Source organism: Sminthopsis crassicaudata, chromosome 4 (assembly GCF_048593235.1).
Source record: "Sminthopsis crassicaudata isolate SCR6 chromosome 4, ASM4859323v1, whole genome shotgun sequence".
Lineage (NCBI taxonomy): Eukaryota > Metazoa > Chordata > Mammalia > Dasyuromorphia > Dasyuridae > Sminthopsis > Sminthopsis crassicaudata.
Window position 1 is genome coordinate 396,198,258 of NC_133620.1, and position 19,581 is coordinate 396,217,838.

At 35.7% G+C, this 19,581-nt stretch overlaps 1 protein-coding gene across 1 annotated transcript in view; it reads right to left on the bottom strand.

The window, feature by feature from the left end:
• Positions 1–18,879, bottom strand: part of AKT3 (AKT serine/threonine kinase 3) — a 410,275-nt gene extending 391,396 nt beyond the window's left edge. Inside the window, exon 1 of the mRNA XM_074262535.1 lies at positions 18,267–18,879. The gene's annotated coding sequence lies outside the window, so the exon portion shown is untranslated. The remainder of the gene's footprint in view (positions 1–18,266) is intronic.
• Positions 18,880–19,581: the final 702 nt, after the last annotated feature.

The following is a 19,581-nucleotide window of genomic DNA, read 5'->3' on the forward strand; positions in this document are numbered from 1 at the left end:
GGAGGAGGAAGGAGTTTGTGTCCAAGGGAGAACTAGAGACCATTATTGATCACAAAATAGAACATTTTGATTACACCAAATTAAAAAGTTTCTGCACAAACAAAACTAATGCAAACAAGATTAGAAGGGAAGTAACAAATTGGGAAAACATTTTTACAGTTAAAGGTTCTGATAAAGGCCTCATCTCCAAAATATACAGAGAATTGACTTTAATTTGTAAGAAATCAAGCCATTCTCCAATTGATAAATGGTCAAAGGATATGAACAGACAATTTTCAGATGATGAAATTAAAACTATTTCCACTCATATGAAAGAGCGTTCCTAATCACTATTGATCAGAGAAATGCAAATTAAGACAATTCTGAGATATCATTACACACCTGTCAGATTGGCTAAGATGACAGGAACAAATAATGATGAATTTGGAGGGGCTGTGGGAAAACTGGGACACTGATGCATTGTTGGTGGAGTTGTGAAAGAATCCAACCATTCTGGAGAGCAATCTGGAATTAGGCCCAAAAAGTTATCAAAATGTGCATACCCTTTGACCCAGCAGTGCTACTACTGGGCTTATATCCCAAGGAAATACTAAAGAAGGGAAAGGGACCTGTATGTGCCAAAATGTTTGTGGCAGCCCTTTTCATAGTGACTAGAAACTGGAAAATGAATGGATGTCCATCAATTGGAGAATGGTTGGGTAAATTACGGTATATGAATGTTATGGAATATTATTATTCTGTAAGAAATGACCAACAGGAAGAATACAGAGAGGCTTGGAGAGACTTACATCAACTGATGCTAAGTGAAACGAACAGAACCAGAAGATCATTATACACTTCAACAATGATACTGTATGAGGATGTATTCTGATGGAAGTTGATATCTTCGACATAGAGAAGAGCTAATCCAATTCCAATTGATCAATGATGGACAGAAACAACTACACCCAGAAAAGGAACACCGGGAAATGAGTGTAAACTGTGAGCATTTTTTTTTTTTTAGTTTTGTTTTGTTTTTCTTCCCAGATTATTTTTACCTTCTGAATACAATCCTTCCTTTGCAACAACAACAAAATTCGGTTCTGTACATATATATTGTACCCAGGATATATTATAAGATATTTAATATGTATGGGAATGCCTGCCATCTAGGGAAGGGGATGGAGGGAAAGAGGGGAAAAATTCAGAACAGAAGGGAGTACAAGGGATAATGTTGTAAAAAAAAAAATTACCTATGCATATGTACTGTCAAAGAAAATGTTATAATCATAAAAATTAATATAAATAAATAAATAAAAAAGTGAGAAAGCTATCAAAAATGAAAGGGGTTAATTCACTACCAATGAAGAGGAAATTAAAGCAATTGTTAGGAGATATTTTGTCCAATTTTATACCAATAAATTTGACAATCTCTAAGAAATAGGTGAATATCTACAAAAGTATAAATTACCTAAATCAACAGAAGATATAAAATGCTTAAATAATTCAATCTTAGAAAAAGAAATTACACAAACTATCAATGAATTTCATAAGAAAAAATGTTCAAGACCAGATGGAGTCATAGGCAAAATTTACAAATCATTTAAAGAAATACTATATAGACTATTAAAAAAAAAAAAAATAGGTGAACTGGGAGTCTACCAAATTGCTTTTACAACAACAACAACAACAACAACAACAACAACAACAAAAAAAAAAAAATTTAGGTTAAAACCTAAACCAGGAAGAGCTAAAACACAGGGGGGAAAGTAGACCAATTTCCCTAATGAATACTGATGCAAAAAAATTAAATAAAATACTAGCAAAGAAATTACAGCAATATATCTCAAGGATCACATACTATGATCGGGTGGTTTTATACAAGGAATACGAGTTGATTCAACATTAGGAAAACCATCAATATAACTGACCATATTAATAACAAAATCAACAGAAACCATATTTAACTGAATAGATGCAGAAAAGACTTTTGACAAAATATAACATCCATTTCTACTAAAAACATTAGAGAGCATACAAATAAATGGAGTTGTTATAAAGTATCAAAGTATTAACTATAAAAGGCATAAGATACAAAGAAGTCTTCCCAAATCGTATTGGATGTATAAGGATGCTCATTATCATCTCTATTATTAATACTGGATGAGATAAATTAGCTATAGAAATATAAGAACAAGAAATTAAAGGAATTAGAATAGGCAATGAAGAAACAAAGCTATCAATGTAAAAGATACAATATTACCCTTAGACAATCCTAGAGAATCAAATAAAAAACTACTTAAAATAATTAACAATTTTAGCAAAGTAGCAAGATACAAGATAAACCCATAAAAACAACATTTCTCTATATTATCAACTGTCCAGCAACAAGAGAAATTCCATTTAAAATAACTGTAGACTATATAAAATACATTGGAATCTACCTACCAAGACAAACCCAGAAACCATATGAACACAACTGTAAAATACTTTTCACACAAATAACATCAGATTTAAACAACTGGGAAAATACTGCTCATGAATAGGACAAGTCAGTATAATAAAAATTGTAATTCAAACTAAATTAATCTATTTATTCAGTGTGATTTTACAAAGCTAAAAAAAACAAAAAATAACAATTCATCTGAAAGAAGAAAACATCAAAAATATCAAGGGAATCAATTTCTTAAAACTGTGAAAGGTGCCCACCATGACATCATAAAAAATATCAAAACAAAGCCAAAAAATTGAAGAAAGAAGAAAACTAAAACATCCCATATCAAAAATTACTGTTTCAGAAAGTAATCAAGTTGAAAGCATTTAAGAAGCAATGGGACTATCTGACAGTCATCAATAAAAGATAAATATATAAATCTCTAACATAATATTTCAAGAAATCATTAAAGAAAACTACCCAAATTTTTCAGAACTATGTGACAAAGAGAAAGCAGAAAGAATCTACCAGTCACTTTCTGAAATAAATCTTGTTCCTCACATACTGTACTCTACCTCCTAATTTTTATTGTATTCCATCTCCAGCATTTTCATCAGCTGCTCTTCAAGGTTCTCCCTTTTCATTTCTACTTCCTAACTTCCTATGAGTACCACAGACTTAGTCAGAAGCATGCAGGATCTGGCAGTCACACTTATATAGTCAAAAAGATCTTAGAATGTGATTTTCCAGAAGGCAAAATATACAGGCTTACAGTAAAGAATACCTTACCCAAAAATAATATCCTACAGGAGGAAAAAAATGAAACTTTAATTAAAGTGAGAACTTCCAAGCAATCTTGATGAAAAGAACAGAGTCAAGAATAAATATAAGTCAAGATGCAAATTAAAAATACAAGTAAGAAATAAGAAACTAAACAAGAATGAATTATTTACATTTTAAAATAAGATTATTATAATATATTTCCTTCAAACCATATCATCAAAGATTATAAAGGGAGTCTAATAAAAGAGCCAAGGAGAGCTGCTGTTGTATTATGATGAGCTTAAAAGAAGAAAGAAAAAGGTTAAAAAAAAATAAATGTAATTGGGGTATACTGCATAAGAATTAAGGCAAGGAAAATTATTTCACATAATTGATCTGCACAAAAAGAAGACTATACAACATGGAAAGAGTGATGGAGAATGACATCTTTTTTTCATCAACATTGGTCAAAAAAGGAAAGCATATTTACAAAAGATCAGAAATAGGTTTCATTTAGTAAGAAAGCAGGAGGGAAAGAGTGAAAGAAAGTAAGGGAGATTAAGTAGGAGAACAGGCTAAGGAATTAATCCCAAAACAACAAGACTCCAGAAAAAGATATAAAAGAGATTAACAGGCAAGAACTTATGATTGGGCTTTGAACAAAGGGAACAGAAGCAGACTGCAATAAACCTAAAGCATATTGCTATTTCTTGCTTACTATCTTCTTCATTAAAGTGGAAGACAAAAGAATAGAATGGAGGGAGATAAATAGTGATCATAATTGTGAATGGGATGGATCTGCCCATAAAAGGAAAGACAACAGTTCAGATTAGACAGCAGAATTAGACAAAGAGTAAAGGGCTTTCAAGAAGCACGTTTAAGATATGAAGATTCAGAGTTTAAAGAATTGAAGCAAATATATTATATTTCAGCTAAGGTTTTTAAAAAGGCACTGGTAGCAATTATGACCTCAAGGTATCAGCCAAAACAGATTTAATTAAAAGAAATAAATAAGGGAATACATTATGCTGAAAGGTACAACACATAATATAAATATTAAACATATTTGCACTAAATGGCAAAGAATCCAGCTTCTGGAATCAGTCAAGTTCACAATGTGTGCAAAGATCTCCTCCCCCCCCACACACACATCCCAACTTGCTCTCCTGAAATTCATCAGCTTTAAATCTTCCCAGTTCCAAATTCCACTCCCCTAATTTTTGTCCTTGAGACCAGGGCAAAGCCTCACTAAGAATGACCAGGCGGATGAGTGGGGCCATTCAGTCTAGTTCTGCTGCCTGGGCTGTTCCTATTCAACTAAGTTATAAGGAGAAATTGATGATAAAAATATTGTAGTGGGGGTTCTCTATTTAATACTTTTGAACCTAAATAAATCTAATGAAAAAAAAAAAAAAAACCTAAATCTAAAAGAAGTTAAAGACCTGAAAGTTTTTTAGAAAACTTAGTTGTTATATCATGTTATAAATGATTAAGTGGGAAATGAAAGAAACATGTATTTCTCCCCTGAGTATAGCACCATCATAAAAATTAGTCATGTACTGGAGGACAGTGATTCCCCAAATGTGGAAAAACAAATAAATTAAGCAAATCTTTTAAGGAATACGATACAATAAAAATGATGTCAAAAACAGAGCTGCTGAAGAAATTATTAAAAATTAAAAACTAAATAACTTAATCCTAAAAAACTGGGAGATCAAAAAAATTTTTAGAAAAATAATTTCATTAAAGATTACAACAATGATATACTATGTGTAACAAGTTGCATGTTTAGAATGTAGTCAATGTAGTTGTTAAGGAAAATTTTCTATCCCTAAACACTTTGATCAATAAAAAGGAAAGAACTAATCAACAAATGGAGAATGACAATTTTTTTTTTCCCCTGAGGCTGGGGTTAAGTAACTTGCCCAGGGTCACACAGCTAGGAAATGTTAAGTGTCTGAGACCAAATTTGAACTCTAGTCCTCCTGAATTCAAGGCTGGTGCTTCTATCCACTGCGCCACCTAGCTGCCCTTACACTTAAATTTTTTTAGAAAAAAAAATCAATTAAGCCCAAATAAAAATCCTGAAAATCACAAAAGAGAGCAACAAAACTTAAAAGGAAAAATAAATAAAACAAACTGTTTTAAAAGTAAGTAATAATATATGAACCATTAGTTAATTTGATTTTCAAAAAGGAAAATCAATTAGCAGCATCAAAAAATAGGAAAGGTAAAATCACGACAAATGATTATACACTATTATTATTTGATGATATGTCAATGCACTGAAAATCTAAATGAAATGGATGAATTTTTACAAAAATGTAAAATGTCAAGATTAATAGAGCAACAAACAGTGGATTTAAATAAGCCAATCTCAGAAAAAGAAACTGAAAAGACCATAAATGAGCTATCAAACAGAAAAACCGTGAAACCAAATAGATTTATAGCTGAATCCTATCACTCATTTTTATTTAAAAAAAAAAATTCTAACACTATATAAGCTGTTTGGGAAAAAAGAAGGGGAAGTCTTACCATGATCCTCATATGAATCAAATATGGTGTTTATATAAAAAAAAGGAAGTATCAAAATAAGAAACCAACAATATCCCTAATGAATACTGAGCAAACATTTAAAGTAAAATATTATCAAAGAAACCATTATAATATCACTGCTGAGTATAGCGCCATCATAAAAATTAGTCATGTACTGAATCAGCACAGTGTGCTTCCACAAATGTGGAAAAACAAATAAATTAAGCAAATCTTTTAAGGAATACAATACAATAAAAATGATATCTAATATAGGTCTATGACTGACCAGCTTATACTTATATAAAATAACAAAACCAACCAAAATCATGTCATTTATATCAATAAATGCAGAAAAAGCTTTTGACAACATTTATCTCATACTGGAACGAACAGATCTTTCTTTTATATAATTTCTATTTAAAACCAGGAGCTAGAATCATATATAAAGGGAATAAATTAGAGGTCTTTCCATTAAGATCAGGGGTAAAGCTCAGACACCCAATAATACCATCACCACTTTTTTTTTTTTTTTTTTTTGGAAGGCTGGGGTTAAGTGACTTGCCTAGGGTCACACAGCTAGGAAGTATAAAGTATCTGAGACCAGATTTGAACTCTGGTCCTCCTGAATTCAAGGCTGGTGCTCTATCCACTGCTCTACCTAGCTGCACCACCACTTTTCAATATTAGAAATGCTAGCTATAGCAATAAGACAAGATAAAGAAATTGAGGGAATAACTAAAAAGAACAAATTTTTTTTGGTAAAGATGGTGGTTTATTGAGAAAAACTGAGTCAACTAAAATATAAAATGAAACAGTAACTGCAGCAATGTTGACAGATAAAAAAAAATAAAACCACATAAATCATCAACATTTCTATATATTACCAATAAAATCCATCAGGAAAAGGGAAAAAAAAAGTTATTTCATTCAAAAGAACTACAGAATCTATAAAATTTGGAGGAGTCTACTTTCTAAGAGATATATAAGAATTAAATGAATAGAACCACAAAATACTCTTTACACAAATAGATGTAAATTCTACTAGAAATAAATTGCTCATAAGTAGGTTATGCCAATATAATAAAAATTAAAATACTACCTAAATTAATTTACTTATTTGATGTCATTCAAGTCAAATCACCAAAGGATTGCTTTATAGAGCCTGAAGAATATCAAAATTCATCTGAAAGAGCAAAAGATATTAAAGAATCTCAAGGGAAATAATGCAAAAACACTCAAAACAGAACCTAAGAATATTAAAACTCAAACTATGCTACAAAGCAGCAATCATCTAATGTTATGACACTGATAAAATATGTCAATTCACTAATTGTGAAAACAAACACAGACCTTTTAGTTTGATAGTGGTGATTTTAAAATTAATAAATAAATAATCTAACATTTATATAGTTGTTTACTATTTGCCAGTGACTGTGCAAAACATTTTACAATTATTATTTCAAATTAGATCCTTATAACAACCCTGGGAAGTAGGTGCTTTTATTATTCCTCCTTTTACAGATAAAGGAAATGAGACAAATGTTAATTGACTTGCCCAAGGTTACAGAGCTAGTGTGTGAGGGCAGAGCTGTTCTCTTGTCTTCCTGATTTCCAAGCCCTATGCTCTCTATCCACTGTGCCACCTAGCTGCCCCTGCCCTTTTGATAAACCCAAATAGTTTATTATTTCACAAAATCTGCTGGACTAATTGGGAAGCAGTCATATCTTATCTTGGGGCTTATCTTGGTATACAGTAGTTAGGTATAGACCAACATCTCATGCCAAGATAAGCCCCAAATAAGTACATGACTTCGACATAATGGATAACATCATGAACAAACCATAGAAGCAAGGAAGAAATTACCCTCCAGATTTAAAGATAGGAGAAGAGATTAATATAAGGAGCATAAAGAACAAACAAACAAAAAAAGGGATCATTTTAATTACATAGAATTAAAAAGATTCTGCACAAACAAAACAAATTAGATGAAAAATGGGAAAAAATGTAGGTTGTAAGTTTCTTTAAAAAGGTCTCATTTCTAAGATATATAAGGAATTGATTCACATGTACAAGGATAAGAGCCATTCCCTACTGAAAAGTAATTAAAGAATATGAACAATTTCCCCCCCTGAAATCACACAGCCAGGAAGTGTCAAGTGACTGAGTTCAAATTTGAACTCAGATCCTTCCGATTTCAGGGCTGTTGCTCTATCTACAACAGACAATTTTCAAATTTTCAATTTTCAAAAATTTTATCCATAATCCAGAAATTCATATAATTAATTGCCACATAGAAAAATGTTCTAAACAACTAATAGTTGGAAAAATGCAAATTAAAGCATCTCTCAGATTTAATCTCACCTCACCAATTTGGCAGCAAAGTCGACAAAAAACAAAAATAAGCAATGTTAGAAGAACTACAGGAAAACAGGTATATTCATGCTCAGTGAAATTATATATCTATATATTAGTCCAACAATTCTGGAAAGCAATTTAGAATTATGCCTAAAGAGTACAATTTATACACCATTATTGTCTGTACTGCCAAAAAGATTTTTAAAAAAGGCAAAGGGAAAGAAACAATATGTACAAAAAATAGTTAATAATATCTCTAAGGTGGCAAAGAAGTGAAAAGAAAGAAGGTGCTCATCAACTGGGGAAAGCTAAACAAAAAGTAATATATATGAATGTGATGAAATACTATTGTGTTGAAAGAAATAATGAAGGATAAGGTTTTAGAGGAAACCTGTGAAGATTTCCTAGAATTTATATAAACTGAAGTGGTGAACAAAACCAGAAGAACAATTTATCCAATATTATAAATTAGGAAACACACTTACTAAACATGCCAAGCATTATACCAAGTGCCAAGGTACCAATACAAGCAAAAAGAAAGACAGTAACAAACAACTTAGAAAAATGTAATGACATATTGACTATATATCAACATAATGACCAACCACAATTCCAGGATTCTCATGCTGTTTATATACACATCTAGATCTCAGAGAGGTGATATACTAAAGGACACATTTTGGGCATGGCCAAATGTTTTGTTTGACCATGCATATTTGTTACAAGGGTTTTGTCTTTCTTTTTCAACAGAGAAGTGGAAGGTGGATTGCAAGGAAGTATATTTTGGTTAGTTTAAAAAAAAAAAGTGGATAGAATGAAAGCAAAAACATTAAGTATAGGTAGATTCCTATCTCCCTCAATTAGTAATTTTTTTTGGTACTGGTATTCTAACTTCACTGTTTTGTAGAACTTTTTCCATGAGGAAATTCAAACCAATGAAGGCTGGCACCAAATTTTTTTTCCTCCCCTGAGGCTAGGGTTAAGTGACTTGCCCAGGGTCACACAGCTAGGAAGTGTTAAGTGTCTGAGAGCAGATTTGAACTCGGGTCCTCCTGAATTCAAGGCTGGTGCTCTATCCACTGCGCCACCTAGCTGCCCCTGCAAGTTAGTGTTAAGAGAATTAGCTAGATCACTAAGAGATTATATCACTAGTTCAGTGTTTAATTTCTATATATTTTGTGGATTTGTATATGTAACATATATATATATATAAAACATTTGACTCATCCCAAAAATGTAAGCTAAACTCTAAGCACAAGGAAACTATCTCTGACAAAATATGCACAACACTATACCCACTGTCTCCCCCTTCCTCATATATTAACAGGGGAAAAGCATGTTTCTTCCTCTTTTCTCTGGTACCAAGATTGGTTATTAAACTGATTTGATTCTAACAACATTTTAATTTTCATTCTTTTACATTAGGATCAAGAATTTGTCATAAACACAATAACTTCTTTTATGACCAGATGACAAGGAGAGATTAAATTATGATACAGAAGTTTTGAGGAATAAAAGAAATAGGCTCAAAGAGAATACATTGCAAGGTTTCAATACTTTCTGTGATGGAAGCTCTTATAGTAATAACAGGTATCGTTTACATGGTTCTTTATAGTTTGCAAAGTACTTTACACATACAATCTCTTTGACTATAACCATTAGCTATGTGGGGGGGGGGGGGAAGAAAAAAGAAAATAAGGCAGAGCAATGACAAAACCTAAACCAATTAACAGAAGAAAAAATTTCTATTGTGATTATCTATTAAGGAAAACAGTCTCTCAAGAAGCCCATGTATTTAGAAATCAGTTTGTTTCTTCTATTGCACAAATGAAGTAGCTTTTTTTCTTAACCCTGGCAGCTTTAAAAGGTAAAAAACATCTTTTTTGAAAATAATGCCGCCTCAACTTTATGATTCTCTTGCATGGATGTGACTGTAGTCAGGACAGATTATAAAGTACAAAGAGCTGTTAAATTAATTGAAAATGTCCCATTTTACAAATGAAGAAACTAAAGTTAAGTTAACCAAAGCATTAACTAGATCAAAGGCAGAATTTTATCATGGCTCTTCAGATCCAAAGCTCTTCCCAACATACCATAGAGCCATTCCAAATCTAAGTGATCTACTATAATTTGAGCAGGGAGGTAATTTGGGTGGATAAGGAGGTGTTTTGGAAAAGGGTTTCAAAGCTTACTCTGGGGAATAAAAAAAGGAAGTCAATAAAATTCAATGGAAATGTCAAGTAGTAAAGTTCTGCTTAAGATTATGCACCACAACTTTTTATGAATAAAATAAAATCTTGTATTGTGACTTTCTTCAGGAACAGTTGGTTGTAACCAAAAGAGACAGTGGAGAGAGAGGGACTATCTAGAGAGCAGGATTAGCAGCTCAGGACCACCCTTCTAGTTACCCAGGTTCACACACCGGGAGTCATCTTTGCTTCATCTTTCTTTCACTCCATAAATTTTATCAGATGCCCAATACTTGGTAATTTTACCTCCACATCTCTCATACATCTATCACTTCTTTATGATCACAGCTTCATAATTAGTCTTCGACTATAGTCTTTGCCCTCTCCAACCCATCTTGCCATTAGGTTATCCCTATACACCTCACTTTATTATTCCCAAATCAAGAAGCTTCAGTAGTAGATGCTTCTCAAATGCAGCACAAACTCCATTTATCAAGTCTCTCCATTCATCAAATTGATCCTAAAACACATGCCACTACGTTACCCCACTATTCAATAATATTTCTCTATCACTGACATGATCAAATATAAAATGCTCTGTTAGCAAAGACCTTTATAACTTGACCTTCGATTTTCCAATCTTCTTACATTTTATGCCAAGACACTCTGCTCTCCACTGACAATAGCCTCCCAACACTCGCCACAAGACAGTGAATGACTTCTTTATCATAATTTTACTCTAGTTCTCTTTTTAGTTTATTTTGATCCTGTTTTTTGTGTTCAAAGCCCTTCACAATCTGGCTCTCTCCTAAGCTTCCAGTTTTCTCACACTTTATACACTGCACCCCAACTCCTCCATATATTTTAATACAATAGTACTACTGCCCTGGGCTGTTCCAAGAAAAAATAAGACATTCTATGTTTCATTTCTGTGCATTTTCCCTGGCTAGAATTTCCTTTCTCTTCATTTCCACCTCTTGGATTCCTTTAAGTCTCAAGGAAAACCCTATCTTCTAGAAGAAGTCTTTTCCATTCCCCTTTAATGCTAGAGCCTTCCCTCTGTTGATTATCTTCAATTTATTCTTTACATATTTTGTTTATACAGTTGTTTGACCTTTTATCTTTCTCAAACTGTGAGCTCTTTGAAAAAGCAACAATTTTTTGTCTTTTTTTGTAACCTCATCATTTAGCAGAGTACCTGGTATTAAATGCTTGGTGACTGCTCCCTTTTTTGGCCTTTAAGTCACAGAACTAGATCTAAAAGTGACTTCAGAGACCATCTAGCCCAACCCCCTTGTATTTCAATGAAGAAACTGAAGTCCAAGGAGCTTACATGACCTACCTAAGGTCACATAGGTAGCAGTATCTGAAGCTAGGTTCCCCTGACTGCAGAGCTAGTAAAAACCAGGTTTCTTCCTTTAGAATGACTCCAAGCTCTCTTTTCAGACTTTTACATTACTTTCCTTCACACAAAGCCAAAGTAGCCTACTTCTGTTTCCACTTAACATTTTCTCTCTTATTTTAACTTTTGTATCTTCTCTCACTCTCATCTCCATGTCTTGGAAATTCTTTCAAAGACTGACTCAAGTGTCACCTGCTATAGGATTTTCCAAGATGTTAATGCTCTTTTCATTCCCTTAATATTTATCATTTGTATTTATTTTATAGGAGTTTTTTTTTTTTGTTTGTTTGTTTTTTGGTATTTAATTATCAGTGAACATAGTGTTTCACTTCCAAGTAGAATGCCAGGTCCTAGAGAGCAGGGGTTGTTTGTTTTTGTTTTTTTTTAATTATGTTTTTCTCTTTTCTTTGTGTCTTTTTTTTTAAATTCTTTTTCTTTCTTTTCTTTTGTCTTTGTTTCCAAAGTGCCTGGCATAGTACCTGTAGCAATTATTAAATGATTTATATGTTCAAGTGAGGTAGTGAAAATAATTTTATCTAAATTCCAGTAGAGGAATTTAGGTATCTTAGAAACTACATATCTCAACTCTCATTTTCAAGATGAATAATAATAAGTGACTTGCCTAATATCATACAACTAGGACAGAATGGGATTCAAACCAAAGCTTTCTGATCCCACAACTAATATTCTTTCCACTACAATCTAATACCAGTTACAAATCTTTAAAAAACATTCTATATTTCCGATTTAATCTTAATCTCTAATAGCCTAAAATAAATGAATTTTTTTTTACAAATTAAAACACAGCTAAACAGCAAAGTTCCAGAGGCATTCTTTAAGCTAGAAATAAATAAATCCCATATTTTCTTGCTGTATGCAACCATACATTTTCTAGTAATTTTTTAAAGTATTTTTTTAAAGTAATGCTGAAGAATTGCTCTCATTATCTCTTTAAGAGTTCTCTTTTCCTCAAAATAATAGTACTACGTATATAAAAAAAATTTTCCTTATCCAGAAATATACTAGTTTTTACATTCTATTTAAGTTCTTGGAAGCCTGGGGAGGTCATCAAAAACTAACCCCTGATTTTATAGACAAGGAAATTAGGAGAAGTATGCCAGAATATGAACCAAGGTCTTATGATTCCAAATCCAGTGCTCTTTTCCTCAACAGGATAATAATCTTATGAAATAGGTAGTGGCAGGTAGCAAATTTCCCATCTTGCAAATAAGGAAACTATTCAATGAAGTATAGCATCATATTGCAAGGACTCACAGCAAATTAACAGTGAATCAATACCTTCTGACTCTCAGTAACAATGATTATCAAATATACTGAACTATTTTTCACACAAAAGTGACAACTAGATCCTTACCAATCCAAGAGAAGCTAGTATTTTTAATATGCCAAATATCAGAGTCCACAAATTTTTATTTTAAAAATATTTAAGTCCTAAATATGCCTTAATTCTTTAGCTAGATACCCCAAAGCAACTAGCATAATTATTTTAGTGTTATGGGAAATAAAAAACAAACTGTCAAGAATTGCTATAATTCAACTAAAGGTACATTTATTGATATTAAAATTATAGTGAGAAAAGTGTTCTCTAGAATATAACAGTAAATTTGGATAAAAACATAAAGGTATTTTTAACTCCAAAATAAGAAAAAGTTGAGAACACAGCCTTGATTAACCATATAAAAAAACTATATCAAACACAGAAAATAATTGTAAAAAATATTTGATTAATCCTTCTTATTTCTACAATATAATGAAAATAAATCCAATTCTTAAAAAACATTCCATAGTTCTACCCATCATTGAATTTTTCAGACTGTATCAATAGCAAAAAAATTATCTATGGGCAGGTTAAATGGTTGGAGAGGAAAAGTTACTTTATCTGTCAAATACACAATTCATTTCCCAACACTTTGAAATTTAGATATATTTGTCATTACAAAGAATTTTTTTCTTCTTCCTCATCTCATTTTTTTTTGTTTAGTTTTAATCATGTGAATGAAATAAGAAACAAACTTTATCATGGTTTCTACTATCTTTTACTGCATTCCAAGTAATTCTGGTTCCTCTGAACAACCAACCAACCAAAATTGATGGACATCAGCTGATTCACTAGACTCCTGATGGATACAACTATTTATTTCATTGTTCATTTCAACAACTGGTAACACAACCAATTTAAAAATGGTGAATCTCATACTGGCACAATCTCATACTATTATTATTTCACTTATATAAATATAACTTGAAAAATCCTACTAAATCTCTCTTGCTTTCCATCATGACATGATTTTTGTCTATATTTTGAAAACAACTAATTCAAAAGTTTAAAAAAATTCAACTAGCCAGTTATTGTCTGCATATTTGTCAAATAAACTATTAAACTGACCTATCTGCTATCACTGAAATTGATTGGATTTATCTTTTCCTTTTGGGGAGAGGCAGGAAGGGAAAGCGTCTAATAACATTTCAAAAGATACTGTATTGGAACTCTGGAGATTAATCCCATCTCTGTTATCAACTATTCCTTAACTCTGACCAACCCCCCTAACTTCTTAATACCCATTTCTTCGTCATAAAGGGGATGGCATTCAAAAATTTTTAAGATTTCTTCCAAATGAATAATTTTAGTATTCTGAACGGCTAAACTTGTAATACTGTGCTACACACAGAAGCCAAGAGGATTACAAAGCAGTAAAACATAGGGTTATCTGCACAAAAGAACTGAGAATCTGATTTGGGTGACAAACATGGAAAAAGGTTAAAGATTCAAGAATTAAATTAGAATGCAAGTTCACTTGTCAAATGTTGAGCTTAAGTGCCATTATGCTGTCATCCCATCTCCTAAAATTTGAAAAGAATTTCTGATTCTGATTGTCCTGAAAGACCAAATCTTGTTTTTATTTTAAATTCCCCATAAGGTTTAGTAAACCTTAACAATGGATACAAAGTATTTTTTTCCCTCATTGTATAGGGCAAGGTAATAATTCCATTTGGAAACAGAGCTGTCTGCAGCTAAAATGAAATAAGTGTACTGAGAAGAAAGCATACTTTAAAAAAAAAAAAAAAATCCACTACTTCATTTATTTAGAATAGGGATAAAAATCTGAAGTAGGTTTATTGGAAGCTAGTACTCATATCAAGTAAAACTAATTAAAGGAATACTTAGGGTACTGCAATAAAGAGCTAAGAAGCACTGAAGGAACTTCATTTGACATTTAAAACACTTGAAGAAAAAGGAATTATAATACATTATTCAATAAAACCATCAAGATTCATTTCTGTTTATTTGCTTTTATAGGAATTACTATCCTACATTACCAACACAACATTTTCACTATAAAGTTTATTACAATAAGAGTAAATAAGAAATTTAAATACAAAAGTCACATTACTTAATTAAAACTAATAGATTTTAGAAAACCAGACCAAATCCATAGTCACATAATTTAAAACATAACATCATATGATCTGGACTACTTTTTCCATAAATATGTGAAATATACATATACTATAAATACCTTATAATCACTATCCATAATTCTACACTACAAAATAGTAACTTGATGAATATTTTCCAGTGTACATTTAAAAAAAAAAAATCAACTTGAAATAATTTAAATATTCAGATTCAAAAAGTCTTGCATACAGGTGAATTCCAACTGCACACCGATTTAATAAAACTAAAAAAAAAAAATACAAAATAAAGGTACTGGTTCAAACTAGTCAAAATGAATGTTGGCCCTTGTATTCTGTTATCAATTCATAGCTAAATATTTTGACCTACAATACTTTATTTTTCAGTGTTATAAATACAATTATGTAAATCAGAAAAAGGCAGAACTTATAACATTGATGTCTTCACCTTTTCTAGAAGCAAATACAATTAAAACTGAAGAAACTTTCTTTAGAGAAAAAGAAACTACCTCTTCACATGTATGTAGACCTTAAAGAAGTACTTGACTTTCTTTCATGTAAGTCTTAAGAGGTATGTTCCTGTTTTAAAAGCAGTACATGAAGAAGCTATAATAATTAAACCTGGGAACTTCAATTAAATAATCAATACAAATATTTACTGAATTCCTATTATGTATAAATCACTATGCTAGACACAATAGAAGAAGCAAATAATAAAATGCCAGTGCACCAGACAAAATTTAGCTAACATTAATATTCCACATTTGTAGGCTTTATTTTTAATGGATTTCTAAGGATAATGCTCATTTAAATAAAATGCAAACATTAAAAGTCTTGAATCAAACCTTAATGAAAATATGAAAATAACAGCTTTCACGTAAAGTTTTATAAATAAGCATTTGAAACAATTTTTACAGTTTGATCTTCACATATCAAAGAGCAATAGCAATACTTGGTTTTCAAATCAAAAAATGGAACTGAGTTTTTAAAAGAAATGAAATAATCATTACAGAAAAATTAATAGTAGGAACATAAAAATTTGAAGTCACAAATTGCAAGTCATTTCTGCAAGATTAATTTAATTTAATTAATTGAAACATTTAAGGAAAAAATGCACTGAATACCTAAACTATAGCCATAAAACTAAAAACTAAAATTCATTTAAATTCCAATGTTTATCTCGGTCACACAATGCAATCACTATAACTGGAAGCTGAATCTAATCAAAAATACTGTCAACTCAGGAAGTTGAATATGCTCAAGTCAAATTTCAAATTCAAAATAATGAATTATATAAAAGGAAATTTCTGACTAAAATAATACCATAAATGACTTTGTCAAATCACTATAAAAGAAGTAACACTAGTAATTTATTTAATATGCATTTAAAATTGCTTTCATGTATCTCCAATTATGTTTACTGAAACTTTTATAAGTTCATATTCACATGGGACATTCAAGCACTTGATGACTAGCCTTTATAAATCCTACAACTTTAAGAGTATCAGTCTTTTAGGCACTTTTCTACCTTATTCTACTCTAGCTTTATTCTATTATTTTATAACTGACCACAGATTACTCAAAAACTTATGGGAAGAAATTTTTCCAAGAGAAATTTTACTTTGAATGGAAAACTAATGAACACTACAATGCATAACATTAATGTGAATTCAGGATAAAAATATACTTTTCATAATACAGAACATATTTCTGATATTGACATGCAAATTACTGATGTAACAATGTACTATCTATTATAAACCAATTGTTTTACATTAAGTTCTAAACCCTTCACTGTTATCAGTGGCTGATCCAGCCATACTTTTTAAGTAGATTTCATACTTTGATTTTTCATTTAGAAACTTCAGTAATTATTTTGGATTTCAACCAAATGCTACATACATAGGAATTTGATTCTGTATCTTGGAGTCATCCTGCACTTGACTTTCAAAATGTGTTATCTACCCAGCTTTCATCGGGTAAACACTAAGTACAGTTATTTGAAACCCTGTCCCCTGTCAGATTCACTATCTGCAGCAGAGTTGTGACTTTCAAGGGAAATCCCAAACGAGAGGTGATAACGATTTGATCTTCACTGCGAACCAATCAACTAGGCATAAACTTTGGGCTCCAAGGGCCCCCACCAAGCATCATTGCTGATGCAGACCCTATGCGCAGGACGAGGACGAGGAAAGGGGGGGGGGGACGAAGAGGAAGAGGACGAAGGGGGTGGGGGGGACGAGGAGGACGACGACTGGTTTGTTTACTTGCAGCCAGAGCGGCCGCTACCCGCCGCCGCCGCCGCTAATAGCGGCAGCATCATTGGAGAAGCCAAACCCAGCATCTTCCGCACATTTCTATTCTTAGCACACAACTCCCGAGTGGATCAAAACCCCACTACTATTAAAAACACAGACAAACACGTTTACAACCCCAGCCTTCGGTGCACGCTGGGGTGGTGGGAGAGGAGGGAGAAACACGACGGCGGGGCATCTTCACCTCCTCTTCCTCCCCACCCTAGACAAGCAAACAGGGCGCTGGGGAGTCACGGGAGTCACCCTCGCACAGACCCAACCCAAACACGCGCGCGCACGCACACACACACACACCCACACGCCAGGGGGATGCGGGGCATATTATATAACCTCTCCCCCAGGACCGGCCAGGCGGCCCCCTGCCCACGGCGCGGGGTAGGCTCGGGTGAGAGCCTCGGGTCGGGAGGGGGGGAGGGGAGGGAGCGTGGCGCAGAGGCAGGAGCTTTGGGGGCTGAGGCAGACACTGACGGTACTGCTAGGCCAGAGATAACCCTCCCCCCCATCCCCTCCATTCACACTCCCCTCCCTCCTCCTCCCGTTTCCGGGGGGGGGGGAGCGAGAGGAAAGGGGATGTCAAGTGAGTGTCATTTACGCGGGGCCACCCCCATCCTCTCCCCTTCACCACAACCTGCCCTCGGTTCGCCCCCCCCATCCCTCCATTACCCACCCCATTCCCGGTCCCGCTGGCCGGCCTCAGGCACCCATCTCACCGGTGCGGTGACAGCCCAGACATCCCCCCCCCCTACAGCGCCCCGCCCCGCCGCCGTCTCCCCGCCCGAAGAAGGGGGAGGATGGGGGGGGCGGCGGGAGCGGAGGAAAGGAAAGACAGAGGAGATGGGGGGGAGGGGGAGGCTGTTACCTGCAAAGGCGGCGGCAGCGGCGGCACCGCGGCTGCTCCGGCGGCGGCGGCAGAGGATGGAGCCGGGGGGCGGGGGGAGGAGAGGGGGTGACTTGGGGGTCCCCCCTCCCTCCCTCCTCCTCCTCCCCTCCTGTCCGCCCCCCACCCCGCAGTGCCTCACGCCCCCCTAGTGCCCGGTGTGGCCGGCGGGAGGGCGGGCTGGAGGGGAGGGAAGGAGGGAGGAAGGGAGCCCGGCCCGGCCGCAGAGCTGGAACAGGAGGAGGAGGAGGCGACGGCGGCGGGAGCGGGAGGAGGGAGCGAGGCGGGGGAGGAGGAGGCGGCGGCGGCGGAGGAGCCGGAGGAGGAGAGGGAGGCGGAGACTCTACATGGGAATCGGATATCGGCTACAAATTCAATTCATCACTAGAAAACACCACCCGGGCTGGGGGTGGAGGGTGGGAGGGGAGCCTGGGTCACGGATGGGAAGGGGGAGGAGGAAGAGGAGGAGGAGAAGAATGAGGAGGAGGAGGAGGAGGAGGCAGCTGGGGCCGCCCCAGCCCACGAGCCCCGCCCTCCGCGAGGCTGCTTCCCGAACCTCGGCGGCCGCTGCTACGGGAGTCCGCTCCGAGGGCTGGGGCGGTGCGGGGCCGGCGCGGGATGAGATGCGGCCGCCGCCTCCTCTTTCTCCTCTCCGAGAACACTGGCCGCCACCGTCTGCTCCTCCTCCCTTTCCTTCGGGACGGGAGCCCGTGCTCCTGCCGTCGCCGCCGTCGCCGCCGCCGCCGCCGCGGGGCTTGTTGTTGACTTTGAGGAAAACTCCTGACGTCAGGGACTGGCTCACCGCGGCGCGCGGACGAGAGCGGCTTCCCCCTTCCCCCGGCCCGCCCCCGCCGCCTCCTCCCCTCCGCTCTCCGTCCGAATCCTCGTCCTCGGCTTCCCCCCACCTCCCCACACCCGGGGCTGCCCGGGCTCCTCCACTGCACGTGAGCGCGGGCGCGCGACAAACAGACACATACATACAGAGCCCTCCGCTTCCCCCCGCCCTCTCGCGAGAACATTCCCCACCAGACAGACCCGGGTCGGGGAATGAAGGGGGGGGTCGTTCTCAAGCCGGGGCTTCTCTGCGCTTTCGCCCTCATGCGCCTTCCCTCGCTTCCCGCCCCTCCGAGGCCCATGGCGGGGTTTGACGCCCAGATTGAGACAACCCGCTTCCCTTCCCACCCTCATCTCCCCCACTTCTTTGCATGCAGTTAAAATGCATCCCCTCGGAACAGTGAAAGTGCATCTTCTCCCCTCCCGTCTCTCCCTCTGCAGTCCTCCACCCTGCAGACTCCAG